The 24008-nt window shown below is 36.0% G+C and overlaps 1 protein-coding gene across 17 annotated transcripts in view; it reads right to left on the bottom strand.

The window, feature by feature from the left end:
- Nucleotides 1–24008, bottom strand: part of ZEB1 (zinc finger E-box binding homeobox 1) — a 223514-nt gene that overhangs the window by 53524 nt on the left and 145982 nt on the right. Inside the window, exon 1 of one of the 17 annotated variants that reach the window (XM_045586080.1) lies at nt 2163–2186. The exons of the other annotated variants lie outside the window; for them this stretch is intronic. The gene's annotated coding sequence lies outside the window, so the exon portion shown is untranslated. Of the gene's footprint in view, nt 1–2162; nt 2187–24008 lie in introns of those variants that run through there. 17 annotated transcript variants of the gene reach the window in all.

The raw sequence follows: 24008 nt of genomic DNA, 5'->3' as shown, positions 1-24008 counted from the left end.
AAAATTGAATGGAAAATAAAGTCAACGTTTTCAATGTATCAGATATTATATACTGTAACTACTTACACTTAAAATGAAACATTTTATATGCCCACTAAGCAACCTGTGAGTCAGTACATAATCAGTTTACAAAATAGAAATCAGGAGGACTAATAATAGCACCTCTTAGGATAGGTTGTGAGGATTAAATTAAGTAATAGAGTATGTCCATGGCACTATACCAGGCATATAGTAAGTGCTTTGTAATTATTAGCTATTTTCCTAAAAGCAGACTTGTAAGATTCACATCTTTACACACATAAACTTGAAAACTTCTATCAATTTCTCAAAACTATTATAGAAGCTACTAAAACTTAAAAAGATAAAATGGCTATCCTAAATATTCCTATAGCTATTTTAAAGACTGAATTTATAGTTTAAAACCTTTCCTTGAACTCAAACAAAACAAAACCCCAGATATAAACACTTAAAGAAGAAATAGCACTAAATTTAAACAATCTTCAATAAAACAAAAAAGGAAAGGAACAGTTTGCAATTCATTTTATGAGGTCAGGATTACCTTGATACCAAAGACATATAACAACAGTACAAAAAGAAAGAAAATTATAGACCAATATCTCTCATGAACATTGATTCAAAAACCTTCAACAATATATTACATTACCAAGTCAATTTCAGCAATATATGAAAAAAAAGAAAAAAGAAAAAAGACTGAAGTAGAGCTTTTCACTAGGGAATCCAAAGGTGGTTAAATATTTGGAAAATGCATTTTACTGTATTAACAGGTTAAAGAAGCACAGACACACGATCATATCAAGTGAGGAAAAAAAGCAGTTAAATTTGAAGAAATTTCAGTATCTGTTCAGGATGAAAACTCTCAGCAAACTAGGAATCAAAATTTAGTTTGATAAGGGGAAACTAAACAAATCTGTAGCTAACATTATTCTTAAGGGTAAAAGACTGAATACTTACCCTCTAAAATGGGAAAAAAGGAAAAATCTCCACCTTTACCACACCTGACAATTTGTAATAAATCAATAAAAATATAAGATTAGAAAGAAATAAATCAAGCTGTCTGTATTTGAGATTATCTACATGAAATTTCCAAGGAAATCTACAAAAAAATTCCTAGAACTACCTAATTCACAGGATCCAAGGTCAACACACAAAAATTAGCCATATTGCTTATTATTTAACAACAATGAACAAATGGAAAAAATAAACAAATGGAAATTAATTAAAAATAAAATATTTCCAACAGTTTATCCTTCCAAAAAACGAATACATAGGTGTAAATCTCACAAATCATGTTTATTATCTTTGTTTTGAAAAACAAAGCATTGAACAAAAAAGACCTATGGCAGTATAAAAAAAATCAACGTACAAAAATAAGCTGCATTTTTAGACACTACCTGAAAGAGAAATAAAAGTCTCATTTATAATAGCATCAAAACAAAACAAAACAACAATAAAAAATACACAAATTTAACAAGGAAGTTAAAGATTTGTACATTAAGAAATAAAAGACACTGATGAAAGAAACTGAAGAAGAGACAAATATATATAAAGATATCCTGTGTTCATAATTTTTAGAAGAATTCATATTGTTAAAACGTCTATACTACTCATAGCCGTCTATAGATTCAATACAACCCCTATCAAAATCCCAGATGTGTATTTTTTTACAGAAATAGGAAAAACCTTACATTTATATGGCATCGCAAAAAACCCCCAAACAACCAAAGCAATCTTAAGAAGTAAGAACAATGCAGGATATATCACACTTTATGATTTAAAACTATACCACATGGCTATAGTAATCAAAACAGTATGTTACTGGCCTAAAAAAAAGACACATAGACTAATGGAAAAGAAGGAGAGCCCAGAAGTAAATTCCTGCATGTGGTCAACTAGATCTGAAAAGGAGTAAATATTTAAAATATATAAGGAACTCATATAACTTGAAAGCAAAACAAATAATCAATTTAAAAATGGGTAAAGGACATGAATAGATGGTTTTCCAAAGAAGATATACAGATGGCTCATACATACATAAAGAGGTGTGTTCAATATTATTTATTAGAAAAATGCAAATCAAAACCACATTGAAATATCACCTCATATCTGTCAGAATGGCTATTATTAAAAAGACAAGAGCTTACAAATGCTGGTGAAGATGTGGAGAAAAGGGAACTCTCATGCACTGTTGGTGAGATTGCAAATTGGTGCAGCCACTATGAAAAACAGTGTGGAAGTTCCTAAAAAAATTAAAAATAGAACTATCACTTTAGTTAGTTCTTCCCCTCTTCCCATGTATATGTTTATTATTTATATCAATATGGATGCATGGATATAAATGTCTAATCACTATATTGTATACCTAAAATTAATACAACATTGTTAACTGTAATTAAAAAATAAAATTAAAAAATTAGCACTACCATATGATCCAGCAATCATACTTCTGGATACATATCTGAAGGAAAAGAAACAATTATATGAAATATCTGCACTCCCATGTTTATTGGGGCATTATTCACAATAGCCAAACCATACAAACAACCAAAGTGTCCATCCTATATAATAAAATCCTAATATGCTAAGTGTCTGGTTGTCCAATCAGCTGTTCAACCAATCAAAGTGTATATGCTAATGTTATGCTAAGGCAACTCAACCTCTCACTATGATGTGTACTGACCACCAGGGGGCAGACACTCTGACTGGTAGGTTAGCTTGCTGTTGGGATGTGGCCAATCGGGACTGAGTGAGATGGGCTGGACACACCCTGGAGCCCTCCCGCAGTCCCTCCCTGACTGGCCAACCTCTTACATCTCTCCCCGGCCCTGATTGTATGCTGGTGGGTTCCCTCAGCCTGGCTTGTATCCTCTCCCAATCCGGGACCCCTTGGGGGATGTCGAAGAGGTGGTTTTGGCCCAATCCCATAGACCAGGCCAGGGGACTCCACTGATACATGAATTTGTGCACTGGGTCTCTAGTTAGTGATAAATGGATAAAGTAAATTATATATATATATATATATCTCCTATTTAATAAAGAGGTAATATGCACATTGACCTTTATGTCCTCACAACATGGCTGCCTATGACCAGGCTGGCTGGGGGATTAGTGAGGGATGACCAAACAACTGAATAGCAGGCTGCATGGGGCAGCCAGGCTGGTGGGGGTAGGGGAGCTGTGAGGGGCAACCAGGCCAGCAGATGGGACAGTAAGAGGTGACCAGGCCATCGGGGGTGAGTTAGAAATGACCAGGCTGGTGGGGGTGGTGCAATTGGGGGTGACCAGGCTGGCAAGGGGGGTGCAGTTGGGGGTGACCAGGCTGGCAAGTGCTGGGCAGTTGGAAGCAATTAGGCTGGCAGGGGGGCAGTAGGGGTAACTAGGGCTTGCAGGGGGGGCAATTGGGGGCAACCAGGCCAGCAGGGAGGGGACAGTTAGGGGTGACCTGGCCGGCAGGAGGGGGCGGGTAGTTAGGAATGACCAGGCCTGCAGCGGGGTGGGGGTGGGGGACGGGACGGGGCAGTTAGGAGTGATCAGTCTGGCAGGCAGAGGCAGTGAGGGGCGATCAGGCTGGTGGGGGTGTCAGTTAGGGGTAACCAGGCAGGCAGGCAGGTGAGCAATTAGGAGCCAGCAGTCCAGGATTGTGAGAGGAATGTCCAACTGCCAGGATCGGGCCTAAACCAGGAGTGAGACATCCCCAGAAGAGTCCCGGATTGGAGAGGGTGCAGGCTGGGCTGAGGGGGACCCCCGCACCCCCCCGTGCACCAGGTCAAATCCTGCAGTTTGCAATAGTATGGATGAACCTGAGGGCATTATACTAAGTAAAATAAGTCAGACAGGGAAAGATAAATAATATATCACCTCCTTATATACAAAATCTTAAAAAACTTAACTCATAGAAACAAAATATAGATTGTTGGTTGCCAGGTGCTGGAGGGTGTGTGTGGGAAAAATGGCAATCAAAAGGTACAAACATCCAGTTATAAGATGAATAAATTCTGGGAACCTCATGTACAGTAGTTAACAATACTTTATTGTTTACTTGGAAGTTCTAAGAGAGTAGATTTTAAATGTTCTCACTACACACAAAAAATGGTAACTATGTGAGGCAATGAATGTGTTAATTAACCTTACAATAATAATCATTTCATATTATAAACATGCATTAAATCACATTGTATATATTAAACTTACAGAATATTACATATCAAATATATCTCAATAAAACTGGAAAAAATAAAAGTTTTTCTCATAAGCACAAAAAACCCCAAAGAAGATCTAAATAGAGAGATAAACCACATTCATTAATTGGAAAATTCCTAAACATGATAAACATGTTAAATAACTCCAAATTGATCTATAGATTTAATAAAATTGAAATAAAAATCCCAGCAGGATTTTCAGATAGATAAGATTATTTGAAAATTCACATGGAAAGGTAAAGGAACTGCAATAGTCATCAAAACAATTTTTAAAAAGAAAATGTTGAAGGAATAACATCACCTAATTTTAAGAAATACTATTAAGTTACAGTAATAATACATGATATCGGCAAAAGGATAGACACACAGATAAACAGAACAGAGTCCAGAAATATACTCCCACAAATTTCTAATAAAGGTACAAAGGCAATTCAATAGGGAAAGGGATAGCCTTTCAACAGTGTGGAAACAATGTGACATCCACATTAAAAAAAAAATGAACCTCACTTTAATCTTCTGTTTTACAAAAAACTAGGGCCTGTTGCAGGAAGATTCCTGCAAGAACAGGGCTTCTGGCAGGCTTCTCTCCCTCCACTGCCACTTGTCCCCCCCCACCCTCCCCCGCTGTGGCAGGCGGGGCGGGAGGGGCTTGCAGCGCCACCTCCGCCTGCCCCATTGCTGCGGCTGCTGCTATGGCCACATGCACCACCCGTGTTTTTCCTCCAGCAGCCATCTTGCTTTCCACTTTCCCTCCCTCTTCCTTCTATGCTGTCTTCAGTCTTCACTCCTCCCTCCCTCAGTGTATGCAAATTAACCACCAACTTTGTTGGGTTAATTTGCATGACTCTCTGATTGGCTGTGGGCATAGCGAAGGTATAGTCAATTAGCATTTTTCTCTTCTATTAGTGTAGATTAACTCAAAATAGATAATAGATCTAAACAAAAAAGAGAAGGACACAACGGAGAAAATTCTGGTGATCTAGGGTTAAGTAAAAAGTTCTTGAACATGACACCAAAAGTGTAATAAATAAAAGAAAAAATTGGTAAAATTGACCTAATCAAAATCTAAAAGTTTTTCTCCGTGAAAAACTATAAGAGAATGAAAAGGCGAACTAAAAACAGGGGAAAAATATTTACTACAACTATAAGGAATGCTGAAAACAATAATAAAACAAAAGTAAAATAAGTAACCTGATTAGAATATGAACAAAAGACATGAACAGACACTTCACTGAAGAAGATATTCAGATAGCAAATAAACTCATTAAAAAATGTTCAAACTGCCGAAACCGGTTTGGCTCAATGGATAGAGCATCGGCTTGGGGACTGAAAAGTCCCGGGTTCGATTCCGGTCAAGGGCATGTACCTTGGTTGCGGGCATATCCCCAGTAGGGGGTGTGTGCAAGAGGCAGCTGATCGATGACTCTCTCTCACTGATGTTTCTAACTCTCTATCCCTCTCTCTTCCTCTCTGTACAAAATCAATAAAATATATAAAAAAAAATGTTCAAACTTATCAGTCATTAGGGAAAAGAAAGTGAAAACATCTAGTATAAAAAATACATTTTAGAATGGCTGAAGTAAAAAACAACTGGTAAAATTAAATGTGGTGAGAATGTGGAAAAAGTGGATCTTTCATACATTACTTGTGGGATGGTATAGCCACACTGGAAAACAGTTTTGTATTTTCTTAAAACATTATACATTTGACACATTACTCAACACTACCACTTTTAGGTACTTACCCTAGAGAAATGAAAACCATGTTTAAAAACCCCCCACATATATACAAATGTTAATAGCAGTTCTAATCATAATCTCCATAAATATCCCCAAATATCTTTCAGTGGATAAATGGATAAGTATATTGATATATCCATAAAATGGAATAAAACTCAACCATAAAAAGTCAAACAACTGATGCAACATCTTGAATAAATCTCAAAGACATGCTGTGTGAAAGCAGTACAAATGTTTCATATTGTATGATTTTGTTCATCTGACATTCTGAAAAAGACAAGCTATAGTGACAGAGAATAGACCATGGTACCAGGGTTTGTGGTGGGAGAAAGGTATGACTAAAAAGGGGTACCATGTAGGGTCCTTGGTACTACAATTAAAAGAATGTGAAATCGGAAATAGATCTTCTCCTACAGTATACAGAAAAAATGACACTGTCAACATTTAGACTTTTGCCCTAGTGAGATCTGTGAAGAACTTATGAACTACAGAGACTGTATGATAATAAATGTGTTGTTTAAGCTATTAACTGTTGTAGTAATTTGTTACAGCAGCAACAGAAAGCCAATAAAATGGTTAAATAAGTTTAGAGCAAGGAGGAAAATGAGAATAACTTCCATTTCCTGGCTAACTAATAAGTGTTCAATATTGTTTCATTTTTCCTGTCCTAGTTTTATCAGACATTATATAATAAATCTGAAAGCTATTACTGGAACTTAGCCTTGCTGGGGAACACAGAAAATTCAAAATGTATACAGGACTTGGCAACTTCTCTGAAGATATTTACAATCTAGAGGGCTATATAAGGAATTTGAGGCTTTTAAATTTAAAATCCTATCTAATAAAAGAGTAATATGCAAATTAACCATAACTTCATCACAAAGATGGTGGCGCCCATAGCTACAAGATGGCAGCACCCAGTCTCCTCAGCCCCACCAGAGTCCCCCAGTCCTGAGGAGGCAGCTGCTGAGAATGAGAAGCATGAGTGGCCTGATTTCATCGCCATGGTGACAAGGCAAGTGTTCCACCCTGGTGGGCTTTTGGACAGTGGGCACAGAGCTTCCTGACCCCAGCCACAGAGGGCCTCTGGGCAACGCACATGCAAAGAGCGGCCAGGCCCCACAAAGAGCTACTGGTGAACGGATTCGTGTGCAGGGCTACTAGTATAAAAATGAAACATAAACAGCCCTGGCCAGGTCATTTAGTTGGTTAGAGTGTCGTCTGGTACACTAAAGGTTGCAGGTTTGATTCCAGGTCAGGGCACATACTTAGGATATGGATTTGATCTAGTCAAGGCACAGTGGGGAGGCAACCAATTGATGTTTCTTTCTTCCATTGATGTTTCTTTCTCTCTAAAATCAATAAACACTAGTCCAACAAACTGGACAACTTAGAATGAATTGACATATTCCTAGATTAATACAATCTTTCAAAACACAATCAGGAAGAATAAAAAATCTAAATAGGCCCATAACTATGGAGAAAATAAAAACAGTAATAAAAAACAAAAAACAAAGAACTTCCAGCAAACAAAAGCCCTGGGCCAAACAGCTTCACAGGGGAGTTTTACCAAACATTCAAAGAACTAAACCTATACTACTCGAAACTATTGGAAAAAATTCTAGAAAAGGAATCTAAACTCTTTTTATGAAATCAGTATTACCCTCATCTGAAAACCAAATAAAGATACCCGTGTTTCCTTGAAAATAAGACATCCTCTGAAAATAAGACCTACTTACAGGTTTCCTTCTGAGTGAAATATAAGGCATCCCCCCGAAAATAAGGCCCTCCCCTCCCCCCCCCAGGCTAAACATGAGAGATTTGGTCCACTGATTCTGAAAGAAATGGAGTCACAAGAAATTCACTAGGAAATTCAGGAATTGGATTGTTATGATGATGTTCCAGAAGATGATGACATGATTGTCACTGAATGAGTAAATTCTTGATACTGTAGGATTCACAGTTTGTCTGGTTTGTGTTGACAACTACCGTACTACCGTACCGTATACAGGTAATAAATTTCCTTTATTTTCATTTAACAATAAATGTGTACTGTATTCTTCTTCATGGAAAAATAAGACATCCCCTGAAAATAAGACCTAGAGCATTTTTGGGAGCAAAAATTAATATAAGACACTGTCTTATTTTCGGGGAAACAGGGTACTATAAAGAAAGAAAATAACAGGCCAATATCCATGATTAACATCGGTGCTAAAATCCTCAACAAAATTATGGCAAATCAGATCCAGCATTACATTAGAAAGATCGCACAACATGACCGGGTCAGATTTAATCCAGGGATGCAAGGCTGCAAATCAATAAACATGATACATCACATAAACAGACTGAAAGATAAAAATCACATAATTGTATCAATTGATACAGAAAAGGTATTTGACAAAATCCAATACACTTTTTTGATAAAAACTTTATGCAAAGTGGGAATAAAGGGATCATACCTCAAAATAATAAAAGCCTTACATGACAAACCTACAGCCATACTCAATGGGCAAAAACTAAGTTCATTTCTCTTAAGAACAGCAACAAGACAGGGATGCCCACTTTCACCATTCTTGTTCAACATAGTACTGGAAGTACAAGCCATAGCAATGAGACAAGAATAAGAAATAAAAGGCATCCAAAAGAAAAAGTAAAACTGTCAATATTATGACATGATATTGTACACAGAAAACACTAAAGACTGCATCAAAAACCTACTAGGCTTAATAAATGAATTCGGCAATGTATCAGGATACAAAATTAATAACCCAGAAATCTATGGTCTGTGAAGTATTTTGTTGATATTTTAGTGGGAATTTCATTGAATCTATAAATTGCTGTGGGTAGTATGGACATTTTAATTATGTTGATTATACTACTCCATGAACACAATATATTTTTCCTTTTGTTTATGTCTTTATCTCTTTTTTTCAATGTCCTGTTGTTTTCTGAGTACAAGTCTTTTACCTTCTCAGTGAAGTTTATTCCTAGGTATCCTAATTTTCTGTTGCAATGGTAAATGTGATGATTTTTAATTTAAAATTTATCTCTTTCTGTTAGTTCATTATTGGTGTACAAAAAGGCCATAGAATAAAAATCATGTGAACTTATCAATAGATACAGAAAAGGCATGTGATAAAATCCAGCACCTATTTACAATAAAAATTCTCAGCAAAATGGGAATAGAGGGAACATACTTCAACTTAATAAAGGTCATATATGACAAACCACAGCTCATAGATTTAATGGGCAAAAACTGAAAGTGTTTCCCTTAAGATCAGGAACAAGACTGGGATGGCTGCTTTCACCACTCTTATTCAATACTAGAGGCCCGACGCATTAAATCAACGCAAAGGGCTCAGCCCTCGCAGCCCTGGCTTTGTCCAGATGGCCGTCCACAACGCTGTCCAGAATGTCGATTGGCTGTCCAGTCTAATTAGCATATTATGCTTTTATTATTATAGACAGTACTGGAAGCCCTAGCAACAGCAATCAGATAAGAAGATACAAAATGCAGTCAAATAGGTAAGGAACAAGTAAACTGTCATTATTTGCAGATGACATAACACTGTATATAGAGAACTCTAAAATTCTACCAAAAATTACGAGCACTGATAAAGGAAGTCAGTAAAGAAGTAGGATACAAAAAGAATCCAGAAACCAGTTGCATTTTATATACCAATAATGAACTATGAAAAAGAAAAACAATCCTATTTAAAATTGCTTTGAAAAAATAAAATGAGTAGATATGAATTTAATCAAGAATACAAAAAAGCTGTCCTTGAAAATTATGACACTGAAGAAAAAAGTTGAAGAAGATACAAACAAGTGGAAACATATACTGTATTCATGGATAGGAAGAATTAACATAATTAAAATGTCCATACTACCCAGAGCAATCTATAGATTCAATGCAATTCCTAGTAAGATACCTATGGCGTGCCTCACAGAACAAGAACAAATATTCCAAAAATTTATATGGAACCACAAAGGACCCCGGATAGCCACAGCAATCTTGAGAAAGAAGAACAAAGTTGGAGGAATCATACTGCCTGATATTAAACTGTACTACAAAGCCATTGTAATAAAAACAGCATGATAATGGCATAAAAACAGACATAGAGATCAATGGAACAGAATAGACAGCCAAAAATAACCCCATGCCTTTGTTGTCAATTAATATTTAACAAAGCAAGAGAAAAACATTCCACAAATGAGTGAGATCATGTGATATTTATCTTTCTCTGACTGGCTTATTTCACTTAGCATAATGCTCTTCAGGTCTATCCATGCTGTTGCGAATGGTAAGAGTTCCTTCTTTTTTTACAGCAGCATAGTATTCCATTGTGTAGAGGTGCCACACCATTTCCTTTATTGAAGGTGATGTATCAGAAAAAATATTACTATTATCAGAAAAAAATATTGCATGAGAAATGTCCAGGATTCACTGCCCATATTTTATTCTAGGATTTCTTATGGTTTTGAGTCTAACATTTAAGTATTTAATCCATTTTGAAAATTCTTGTGTATGGTGTAAGAAGGTGGTCTACTTTTATTATTTGTATGTATCTGTCCAATTTTTCCAACACCATTTATTCTAGATTGTCTTTCCCCATTGTATTTTTTTCCCTCCTTTGTCAAATATTGACAATTAAATATTTATAGTAATACTAGAGGCGCGGTGCACAAAAATTCATGCATTGGGGTGGGGGGGTGGCGTTGTTCCTCAGCCCAGCCTGCCTCCTCTCACAGTCTGGGAGCCCTCAGGGGATGTCCTACTGATGGCTTAGTCTGGCCTCCCATGCAGGACACGACTGGCTGATGAGGGAAGGCGCTGCCTCCATCACCTGCTTGCTGCTGCTACCACTGCCAGCTGCCATGGCAGCAAGACCTGAGCCCCGGGTCTCACAGCCTCCAGGGCTCATGGCTGCCTGAGCCCTGGGCCTTGTAGCCGCCACCATGGCTGCCTGCCTTCGGGCCTTGCAGCCACTGCAGCTTTGTCGGAAGGACATCCAAAAGACACATTACACTTTAATTAGCATATTACGCTTTTATTAGTATAGATGGATGTATAGATATTTATTTTATTCCATAGCCCAACACTATTATTTTGCTGCTAAAATACTCTAGATTTAGCCATTGGGAACTCCTTCAAGTTGGCTTTTTTGACATGCTGTTATAATTTTCTTTAGAATTTCCCCACTTACTGTTCCAGGCTTACCTTATTTTTTAAAAATAGTTTTTTAATTTTTAAATTACATTTAACATACAATATTATATTAGTTTCAGGTGTACAACATAGTGATTGGACATTTATATAACTTACAAAATAATCACACTGGTGAGTTTAGTACCTATCTGACACCATACTTACTTATTACATTACTACTGACTATATTCCCTATGCTGTACTTTACATCCCCATGACTATTTGTAACTGGCTATTTGTATATCTTAGTCTGTTCCCCTTTTTCATCCATCTCCCAAACTCCCTCTCCATCTGGCAATCATCAAAATGTTCTCTTTATGAGTTTGTTTGTTCATTTATTTTGTTTTTTCTTTTAAAATAAACTCTAATTTTTATTTATTATATTTATTGGGGTTAAATTGGTTAGATTATATAGATTTCTATGATGCATGATCTGTATACTGCATTCTGTGCCCACCAACCAAAGTCAAATCATCTTCTATGAAATCGTATGATATTTGTCTTTTGCTTTCTGACTTAACTTCAGTTAGCATAATACCCTGTAGGTCCATCCATATGTTGCAGATGGCAATATTTCATTCTTTTTATGGCTGAGTCATATAGGCTACCCTATATATTTTGATTAGAATACTTAATCTATTTACATTTAATTATTTATATGTATTTTTTCCATTTTATTATTAATATTTTTTATCTTCTTTAAGAAATCCTTTGAACAAACCAGTTTTGGATACCGGTTTGGTGGTGATGAACTCTAACTTTTACTTATTTCAAAAGGTCTATATGTCCTTTGATTCTAAATGATAGCTTTGCTGGGTAATCTTTTTCTTTCTCTCTCTCTCTGGGTAATCTTTGCTATAGATCCTTGCTTTTCATCACTATTTCTTGTCAATCCCTTCTGGCATGCAAAACTTCTGTTGAGAAATTAGCTGACAGACTATGGTAGCTCTCTTTTGAATAACGAACTGCTTTTCTCTTGATGCTTTTAATATTCTTTGTCTTTAACCTTTGCCATTTTAAGTATGGTGTGAATCTCTTTATGTTCATCTTGTTTGGATCTCTCTCTGTTTCCTGTGTTGCAGCCTTAGCTAATATTTTCCATACCTCTGTTCTAGAATCAGCCATTTATGCAAGGAACTTTGGTATTCTATTGAAAAATGGTATTAAGTCCCAGATCTGGGCACTAGGTATACTCATTCCTATTGGATATCACAGTTGCCATGCCTTGTCAGCTTGGAAATATATGTATGTACACCATATATATATCCTATTTATATTTTTATTATCTATTTGTCTATATATACACTAAGAACCATGAGTTCATATTGATACTTCTGAATCCAACTGAATATCAGTGCTTATTCTAGCCTTCTCCCTTTCCTTTATTTGTTTCTTCTTTCTCTAATAATGATAAATCTGTGTCTCAATATCTTCAATATATTTACTTATTTGTTCAGTTCTTATATATGCATAAAGTAGAATAATGCATATCTTTGTGAGAAAAAGTATTAATTAGAGATGAAATGGGGATAGGGTTGTAATCATGGGGGGGGATGTGACACTTCTCTAAGCAGAACTTTTTTGTATAGCTTAACTATGTAATGATTTCACACACACACACACACACACACCCCTTAAATCACTCAGCAGAGAGAGAGAATAAAAAACACAAACAATTAACCAATACATGTAACTATATTATAAATAAACCAGAGGCCCAGTGCACAAAATTCATAAACAGGAGAGTGTCCCTCAGTCCAGCCTGCACCTTCTTGCAATTCAGGGGGTGTTTGAGTACTGTTTTAGGCCCAAACCTGCAGGGATGAGGCCTACGGTAAACTGGCAGTCTGACATCCCTTTTGCAATCTGGGATCACTGGCTCCTAACTGCTCATCTGCACACCTGTCTGGTTACCCCTAACCCTCTGCCTGCCTGCTTGATCACCCCTAACCACTTGCCTTCCTGATTGCCTCTAACCACTCACCTGCCTGCATGATTTCCCCTAACTGCTTGCCTGCCTAATTTCCCCTATCCACTCGCCTGCCTGATTGCTTGATTGACCCTAACCATCTCTACCTTGGCTCCCACACTCAGGACCCGGGCTTCCCAACCTCTGGCCAGCCGCAGGCACCCAGGACCCAGGCTTCTCTCCTGGCTGGCCACAGGCACCCAGGACTTGGGCTGGCTTTCCCTGGCTGGCTGCAGGTACCCAGGACCACAGTTGGCTTCCCCCAGGGCTGGGCCCCAGCTTTGTCAGGAACGACGTTGAGAATGATGTCCAGAAGACGTCTGGTCTTTCCGGTCTAATTAGCATATTGCCCTTTTATTAGCATAGATTATATAACATATTGAAGAAGTAGAGAACATAAAAATAAACTTAGTAACTTTGAAAAACAGAATTTTGAATATATACTGCAAGGATAATGACAAAAGTAACTACACACTGTCCTCTAAGTAGCAGATTTTATTAATATTTTATAAAGGGAAGAGTGTACAACTAAGGTTCAGCTGTGTGGGGAAAGCCCAAACTTCTTTATTAGTGCTACCTCTTAATAAGAAGATACTGAGAGATACTTGAAGTATAAGATCAGAATTTTTAACATTTTTATCACAAAGATGTTTTCATTGCATTTTTGTAAACATGTAAATTTCTATAGAGCTAAAGAAACTTCAAGTAAAAAAATATTAAGTCACTATTACTTGGGATCATTTTTTAAATTCATCAATTAAAAACAATAAGAAACAGCTAATATTGTACTAGTATATTAAATAATATTTATTTTATTGGATTTGATTTATCTAATTTTAAAAACTAAAATATGAGGGACCTATCAAGCAAGCATCTCAAAAGTAAGAGTGTATATATTTAAAAATGATTAACTGACAAAGGCATGAGTGTTTTGGAATGAACCACAAGATGCTCTTGTAAGAGGAGGATATATACGTTGGAACACTGCCAATTTATACTATCTTTCCTACAAAAAACATTTAAAATTGAACATATTTGAGACAACATGATTTAATTCATCTAAAATTTTGAATGTGAACATGTCCTAGTTTATTTAATATACACAATAATAATAGTGCTTCTTTTATATAGTTCATTTTCTAAGAACTTGAGATTTCGTTCACATTAAAAATAACTTTTTAAAGATACTTATAATTAAAGAGAGGCCTGGTGCACAAAATTTGTGCATGGGGTAGGGGCGTTGTCCCTATGCCCAGCCTGCACTTTCTCCAATCTGGGACCACTCGAAGGATATCCAACTCCCCATTTAGACCCACTCCTGGTGTGATCAGGCTTAAATGGGCAGTCGGACATCCCTCTCATAATCCGGGATTGCTGGCTCCCAACTGCTCACCTGCCTGCCTTCCTGATTGTTCCTAACCTCTTCTGCCTGCCAGTATGATCACCCCCTAACCACTCCCCTATCAGCCTGATTGATGTCTAACTGCTCCCCTGTCAGCCTGTTTGCCCCCAACTTCCCTCCTCTGCTGGTCTGGTCACCCCTAACAGCCATCCCTGCAGGCTTGATTGCCCAACTGCTCTCCCTTGCAGGCCCAGTCCTCCCAACTGCCCTCCCCTGCAGGCCTGGTCCCTCCCAACTGTCCTCCCCTGCTGGCCATCTTGTGGCTATCTTGTGTCCACATGGGGGCAGGATCTTTGACTACATGGGGGCAGCCATCTTGCATGTCAGAGTGATGGTCAATCTGCATATTACTATTTTATTAGATAGAATAGAGGCCTGGTGCATGGGTGGGGGCCAGCTGGTTTGCCCTCAAGGGTGTTCCAGATTAGGGTAGGGGGTTCCCTTGGGGCATGGGGTGGCCTGGGTGAGAGGCCTGTGGTGGTTTTCAGGCCAGCCATGTCCCCTGGCAACCCAAGCAGAGGCCAAGTATCTGGTATTTATTTATCTTCTACAATTGAAACTTTGTAGCCTGGAGTGGAGCTAAGCCTTCTGCTCCAAGTGGTGGCAGCCATTTCTGTTGGGATTTATCTATCTTCTATAATTGAAACTTTGTAGTCTTACACAGAGACCTGGCCATCTTGGTTAGGTTAATTTGCATGCTTGCTCCTGTTGGCTTGTGGGTTTAATAGAGTGATGGTTAATTTGCATATTACTCTTTTATTATAATAGATAGGATATTTAAACAGCATATTACATTTTCCAATATAATTTAGACCCTGGATTCACAGTGCTACATGAATATCAGATTCATGTGCTGGTCTATAGCACAGCTAAATGCCATTGACCCATTTCTTCTTTATTGTTTCCCCTTAAAAGTCTTTAAAATAATTATTACAGATGGTGTTACTTCCTTTAGGTAAGTGATGGTAAAGGGCCTTTGCTTCACTACTCCCTGCTCATCCTCATGTAACAAGACAATAAACTTTTTATTAAACAACTAGTGGCCTGGTGTATGAAATCATGCACATTGAAAGGGAATTAATTAGAGGAAATATTTTAATATTGTATTTGTCCTTTCTCTATAATAGAAGTGTAAGAGATGAAAGGAAATGAGTAAAGTGTATATGAAATACATAATTTTATTAAACATAATAACAAAGTGATATAACAACAAATACATGATATAAAAACAACAAAAACATGATATGAAAACAGCAAAAACATGATAGAAAAACAACATTGATGCAAACAATGACTGATAAAGTGATTAAACTTATTGTAATATCTCCCTGTGTACCACATTAAGAGTGAATACACTTTCAGAGTGCTTGACTAATTTCCCTTGGGATGAAATATTTACAACTTTAACTTTAACGTCACATAATCTTCGAACTCAAGAAAAAGCAACAGATAACTGACCATGTGTGAAACTGGGTTCAGGTAGGAATATTCGTACTCCGTCTAGAGTTTGTCCTTGTGATTTATTAATAGTCATTGCAAATGCTGGCATCACAAGAAACTGTCGTCCAATTAATTTAAATGGGAAGCCAGTGTTAGATGGGAACAAATCAATTTTTGGAATCAGAACAACCTTTCCCTCTGCAAATCCTGTTAAATACTTCAGCTTCAATTATATTAGGTCGTAATCTTTTGATTATAAATCTAGTACCATTACAAAGATCCCATTTACTATTAAGATTTCTCTATAAAATGATAATTGCACTCACCTTCAATTTTAATTTATGAAACGGCATTACCAAGAAGTAATATTATTAAGAAATTCTTTGGTAAAATTTTCTTTTTCAGCATCATCTGTTGAATCAATGGAATCATCATTCAAATAGGTGTGAAAATCTCCATTGAGTATATCCAAAATTTCTTTACTTAATCTTTGAATGTGCTCATTTTTTGGACAAAGAATCACACATTTAGATATATTTTTAATATTATCTATAGATATACTATTTCCAAAAGTAGTTTCAATAATAGATCCATTACAAATAATTTCATGGGAGATTTCAATAATATCCATTCCTAAATGAAAATTGCTATGAGGTTTGCCATCTCCATGTTTTACTAACCATTCACTATAAGCAGAATCCTTTGATCTCATATTTGTTTTAAGAGAGAACTTTCTGAAACATCTCCAAACATCACACTACTTTAAACTTGCTTGTACTATGGCTGATTGCATAGCATGCGGTACAATACTGAGACATTGTTGAAATCCCCTCCAAGAAGATTTTCCCCACCAAATGCAACATTCAAATTCATAATTTCTCTTAGTAATCTGTCTATTGTGTTTATAGCATGGTGCATTCATTAATAATAAGTTGGGACTTTTTAATGGTTTTAGCAACTTCACTCTTTATATCAAGTCTAGAAATTGAAGTTTCATTTAATGGAATTAGTAATTTATATTGGGAATGAAAGGTTCTTCCACCAAGAAGTAAATTTGCAGGAATGCCTATAGATGCTGTGAGTAAAACAGTACCACTAATATAATGTATTAAAACTTTACACAGATATGTTTTTTCCACCTGGACTATCCAAGAAAAAGCATTTAGGGTATACAGTTTGATTTTTAATGGATGAAGTTATAGTCTGAAAGGCTTCCAACTGTTCATTATTCAGAGAATTTATCAAAGCCTCTGCCTGTGTTACTCATATGATTCATCACATGTATTTGCATTCATTAATAAAAGATAGTCCAGAAATTGGAAATGTGAACATTTCATTCCATGCAATGTGAATACCTCCTGAATTTCATTAAGGGCATGCATTTCAAAGTTTACACAGGCACCTTCTCTTTGTTGTGATTTCCAACAGAAGTCTTCAATAAAATTAGATTTATTCTTATTCCACAATTTGTCTGCAGCAGAAGGACATCCAAACACATGTATGAATGCAAAAAGTTGCCCTAGTTGTTTGGGCATATTAAGGATGATTGCATCATCAATCGTATCTTTCCAGATAATGTAGTTAAGTAATAATCCTCGGTGTTTAGCAGCTTCATGAAATGTAACATAAGTTACAGCTCCTACAGTTCGCAGATCATCAAAACTTATTGCACCTTTTATACGTAGAAGCAAAAGTCTAAGGTAATATCATTCTGGTTCTCTAAAGCTCACAGTGAACAGTCTACCTAATACTTATTCCCACCCCTTTGGCGTTTTGTCCACAAAGAATTATTAAACACATAATGCTGTGGCATCTCCCAATAATAATAATTACATGCATCACAATTTAAGGACAGAAGTTTTCTGTTTGGATCTGAAGACATAATAATTTGAATGCATGATTAAGGGCCTCTATGGTAACCAATAAAGTAAACTATTAAGAATTACTAACCTTAGCCTGGACCAGGTAACTCTATTGGTTAGAACACTGTCTGGACACACCAACGTTGCAGGTTTAATCTCTGCTAAGGCACATACAAGAATCAACCAATAAGTGCATAAGTGGAGCAACAAATCAATGTCTTTCTCTTTCTAAAAATAAAATAATTAAAAGAATTACTAACGTCTAGCCCAGTGTTTTTCAACCTTTTTTGGGCAAAGGCACACTTGTTTCATGAAAAAAATCATGAGACACACCACCATTAGAAAATGTTAAAAAATTTAACTCTGTGCCTATATTGACTATATATAAAGTAATTCTCTTGAATAGGAATCAAATAAACACAAAGAAAGTATTTTATAATTACTTTATTATGAAATATTAAGTAAACAAAATATTAGTGAAAAATTATAAAATTCTTGTCTTGTCTGCACCTACGGCACACCAGGCAACATCTAGTGTGCCTCGGAACAGCGGTTGAAAAACGCTGGTCTAGCCAAATCGATCAGACAAGAAGAAGTAATAAAAGGCATCCAAATTAGAAAATAAGTAAAACTGTCAAAACCGGTTTGGCTCAGTGGATAGAGCGTCGGTCTGTGGACTGAAAAGTCCCAGGTTCGACCCAGGTTCAATTCCAGTCAAGGGCATGTACCTTGGTTATGGGCACATCGTCAAGTAGGGGGTGTGCAGGAGGCAGCTGATCAATGTTCCTCTCTCATCGATGTTTCTAGCTCTCTATCCCTCTCCCTTCTTCTCTGTAAAAGATCAATAAAATATATTTTTTTTTAAAAAAGAAGTAAAACTGTCATTATTTGCTGATGACATGATATTGTACATGGAAAACCCAAGAGACTCCATCAAAAAAGTACTAGATTTAATAAATGAATTTGTCAATGTAGCAGGATACAAAATTAACCGCCAGAAATCTATGGCATTTTTACACACCAATAATGAACTAATAGAAAGAGAAACTAAAACAAAATCCAATTTACCATTGCAACAAAAAAATTAAGATGCTCAGAAATAAACTTAACTAAGGAAATAAAAGACCTGTACTTGGGAAACTACAGGACATTGAAAACGAGCTAGAGAAAGACATAAACAAATGGAAGAATATACAGTGTTCACGGATTGGTAGAATCAGCATCATTAAAATATCCATACTACTCAAAGCAATCTATAGATTCAACACAATTCCCATTAAAATGTGAAAGGCATATTTCACAAACCTAAACAAACTTTCCAAAAATATAAATTGGAATAAAAAAAGACCCTGAATAGCCACAGCAATCTTGAGAAAGAAGAACAAAGTTGGAGGAATCACAATACCAGATTTTAAGTTATACTATAAAGTAATCTTAATTAGAATAGCCTGATACTGACACAAGAACAGGCATATAGATCAATGGAACAGGACAGAGAACCCAAAAATCAGCCCAAAACATTATGCTAAATTAATATTTGACAAAGGGGGCAAGAGCATACAATTCTGTCAAGACAATCATTTCAATAAATGGTGCTGGGAAAACTGGCCAAATACTTGCAAAAAAAGGAAACTTGACCACCAACTTAAACCATACACAAAATCAACTCAAGATGGATAAAAGACTTAAACGTAAAATGGGAAATCATAAAAATCTAAGAACATAGAGTCAGCAAAATATCAGATATAGCTTGTACAAATATGTTTACTGATACATCTCCTAGGACAAATTTTGAAATGCAATATTTTTATCATTCATTATAAAATTTCATTTTCATTATGATTTCTGCATTGACCCATGAACATGCAAAGTGTTTCTTAAAATTTCCAAACTTAGTTTTTATTATTTTCTAGCTTAATTATATTATGTTCAAGGAAGATGTCTGTATAATTTTATCCTTTACAATTAGTTGAGATTTGCTTTATTCCCCTGCCTATGCTCAAGTTTTACAAAAGCCCCACAGTTCAAAAAAAACACTTACTTTGCAATTACTATATGTCTTACTCGTATTTTCAAATCTTCTATATCCTCATTGATTTTGTGTAATTATTCTATCAATGTCTAATATGATGTGTTAATTATTCCACAGATTTGTCTTTTTCTCTTCATATATTACTTATTTTTTCTTAATATATTTTTGGACCCTGTTATTGCTGTATTTTTCGGACCATAAGACGCACCGGACCATAAGACGCACCAGTTTTTAGAGAAGGGAAATGAAGAAAAAAAGATTCTGAAACAAATAGTGTCCTAAAATATTTTATGTGCATTAAAACCCAACATTACAGTCATAAACACATGTAATCAACCCTGTAAAGTAAACAGCAGCATTTAGAACCATTTTAGAGCCGGGCAAGCACACAGAGACCACACAGAGCCGGGCAAGTAAAAAAACTTTTTTTAAAAAGTATATGTGTAGGCTATATTTGGACCATAAGACGCAGGGACTTTTTCCCCCCACTTCTGGGGGAAAAAAGTGCGTCTTATGGTCCGAAAAATACGGTAAGTACAAACACATTTAAAATAATATCTTATCAGCACATTTAATATTTCATTAGTATAATGCTTTTGACCTTAAAGTTAACTTCATCTGAAATTAATTTTAACTACACACACTTTTTTGCTTAGCATTTCATGAGAAATACTATGTGATTTTTTTCTCTTTACTATATATTGGTCATTTTCTCTGCTCTTACATCTTAGACCTCTTATCAAAGATTTCTTTCATCATGCCTAAAATATATCCTTTAGAATTTGCTTTAGTAAGGGTTTACTATTAACAAATTTTCTGTTTTCATTGCCTGAAACTTGTATGAAATAATTACCTCATTTCACCTTTTTTCTTTAAAAAAAAAAAATATATATATATTTTTAAATCAATCTTTATTGTTCATATTGTTACAAAGGTTCCTCATTTCTTCCCCCCTCCACCAGGTTCCCACCCCACCCTACGCCCCCTCCCCATCCCCTATTGTCCTCATCCATAGGTTCAGTTTATGTTCAGTCTCTTCCTCCCTCCCTTTCCCCGATAGTAAATCCCTTTCCAGATAGTAAATCAGTTACTTAGCATTTTCTCATATCAATAATACCACCACATGCCCAATGATACATTTCACACAAAAGACATTTCCAAAAGACATTTCAACCAGCCTCATCCAGGCCCCACCCAAGGCACTCACAGATCAACACCCCAGCCCTATACTAACTCAACACATCCAGATCTAAGCCTTCATCACTTGATTCAGCAGACCCTCAAGTTCCCACAAAAGTTTCCAGCCATGTCTGAGAGGCAGCCGTGGGGCAGGGGCAGGCGAGGAGTGAGATGTTCCGGGCCTGGCTGCTCCGGGCCTGGCCTTTGTTGCTCTGGTTCGTTCCACAACCAGCTGCTCTTGGTCTGGTCACCGCCGCTCCCGACCTAGTTGCTCTGGACCTGGCTGCTGCTGCTTCGGGCCTGGCTGCACCACACCCGGCTGCTCCGGGCCTGGCCGCTCCCAGCCTGGCAGCTGCTGCTTAAAAATATTTTTGCTAAATATAGAATTTTGTATTGAGAGACATCGTTTTATTATGTCTGGTTTCCATTGTTATTGAGAATTTGGATATCAGTCTAATTGCCACTCTCTCAAACACAACCTGACTTTTTGGATTTACTCTTAAGTTTTTCTTTTTATCTTGAATATTCTATTTTACCACAATGTGCCTGGGAGTGGACTTATTTATTTTTCTTGAGATTTGCTGGACTTCTCAATTTGTGGTCTGGTGTCCTTCACTGAATCTGTAAAAAATCTCAGCCATCATCTCTTCAAATATTACTGTTTCCCTCTTCTCTCTTTTCCTAGAATTTAGACATATATTGGACCTTTTAACTCTATCCTCATGTTTCCTATTCTTTTTTTTTTTTTCCTATTTCTGCCTCTCTGAGATGTTTTCGTACAATTTTCCCCACATTTAAATTCATTAATTATTTCTTCAATTCTATTTACTTTGCTGTTAAATCCATCCTTTGAACTTCAATTTCTATTATTTTTTTTTGTTTTTAGAAATTTCATTTGATTCCTTTAAAATTTGTCTATTCTTTCTTTAAACATGACAGTCATTTTATAATCTATCTCAGATAACTCTGAGATTATCTCTGATTAACATATTTATGATCAGTTTCTGCTCCTCTTATTTCTGTTTATTCTCACTCATGTTGGTGCGTTCTTGCTGGGTTATTTAAGAGACTTCTATAGTGTTAGGAGGAAGGTATGTTCCTCAAAAAGATTTGTATTAGCTTCTTCTCGGTGCCTATAGGCATTAGCCTCAGTTCCAATTTAAAGTCAATCATGGCTTCAGAATTATCACACTCCAGTAATGTGAATCTGAGGTGCAAGTCAATGCAAGACACTTCATGATTACTACTTCTCAGAGACAATTTTCCACTCCCCTAATCCCTAACCAAGGCAATTTTATCTGCTAATTCCTGAGAATGGTAGGGATGAGAGAAGGTTTGCTTTTAGTTCATCATATAATCCACGTGTAATCCATACTATGGTAGAATCTGTAATTAAACATTTTGGTGGTCTAAGGCTTTAATATATTTCATATTGCCTTGTTTAGGCAAATGTCTTTAAGGTCAAAGACTCTACTATGCTGTGCTCTGCCAACCTCTATGGGTTCCTGTGTTCACTTAGATTTTGATCTGTTGTTTTCTTACTGTCTAGCTAGCTATTTAAAGCTTTCAAGAAGATTTATTTATTTTTTAATATAACATCAGGCAATTAGACGGACATTAGTTATTTTCAGTGAGATAGTCCAAATAATCTATCCCAATATATTTTCAGAAAAAGAACCTTTTAAATATTTTTCATCTTTTTTTTTTTTATCTCCATCTATCTTATTCTTCTTATCTCCTCTATTTCCAGACAAATCATTTCTTATTGCTACCATAATAAGACTTTGGCTCAACTATACTGATGGATCAATTTTGGCCACAGACAAGAAATACATAAGAAATCTTTGTTCCCAAAAGTTTTGAGCTCAATATTAAAAGTTTAATATCACTGCCATTAACCAGTTGTTATAATAAATAAGCAAATTTACTTATCTGGGTTCTATTTTCCAGAAACCTGGGAGTTATGTCAGTCCTTCCCTTTACTTTCCACATAAAATCAACCAAGTCTTTTATGTTTTACCTGCTACATTTATGTCAAATCTTTCCCCTTACTTCCAAGCACAAGGGATACTACTTCTTTAGTTTAAGAACTCTTATAATCTCCTGAATTCTTATAGCCTGCTTACTGAAGGCACTGTGTCCTGTCTTTAGACTCCCTCCCTCTAAAATTATTTTCCATATTGCTACTAAACTTAATTCTGAAGTGCATATCAATGATGTTTTCAAAGCTTCCAGAAATAAGTTCATATTCCTTGATGTAGCACACAGTGCCTTTCCTTTCTTTCCTTCTTTACTTCCTTGATCTCAATTTCTGCAAACATCACTTGTTCAAATCTTAATGTTTTCATGCATGTTGTGTCTTCTGCTTGAAGCAACTATTCCTTGTTTTTACATAATTAACCTTTTCTGCTGTTTTGTATCTCAAGACCCTTGTTTCACTCAGAAACTCTTCTAGGACTTCTCCTCTCTCAAATTTGGATGTCACATACACACACACACACACACACACACACACACACACACACATATATATGAAAAAGGAGGCAGACTGGCTTATATACACTAAAAACACTCTAATTACTTATTTGTATTTGGGATTTTTGTATATTACATTATTATAATTTCACTGCGCCAAAATATATATTTTTGTTTTTTACTAGTAAGTAGATCCTTCATTTGAGGTCACACTATGAAATTAAATATAGCTTCAATTATATCAACAGCATATAGAAAGCTTGATTCTTTTTAAAAAATCTATTAGAATTCAATATTATCTGCATTGTACATTTGGTCATAATAACTTTACTATTCTGCTTCATAATCTACTTTTTTGGTAAACAGAAGGATACCTTCTATTGGTTAATAGGCAAGTAAACTTAAAGTTCATTTCAAATTTTTCATTTAACTTATCTTTTTAGTTTATAAATATATTAAAAATAAAGAGAATAGACTGTTACAA

This window comes from Pipistrellus kuhlii, unplaced genomic scaffold (genome assembly GCF_014108245.1).
Source record: "Pipistrellus kuhlii isolate mPipKuh1 unplaced genomic scaffold, mPipKuh1.p scaffold_m20_p_1, whole genome shotgun sequence".
Lineage (NCBI taxonomy): Eukaryota > Metazoa > Chordata > Mammalia > Chiroptera > Vespertilionidae > Pipistrellus > Pipistrellus kuhlii.
This window is presented reverse-complemented; position numbering and strand designations above follow the sequence as displayed.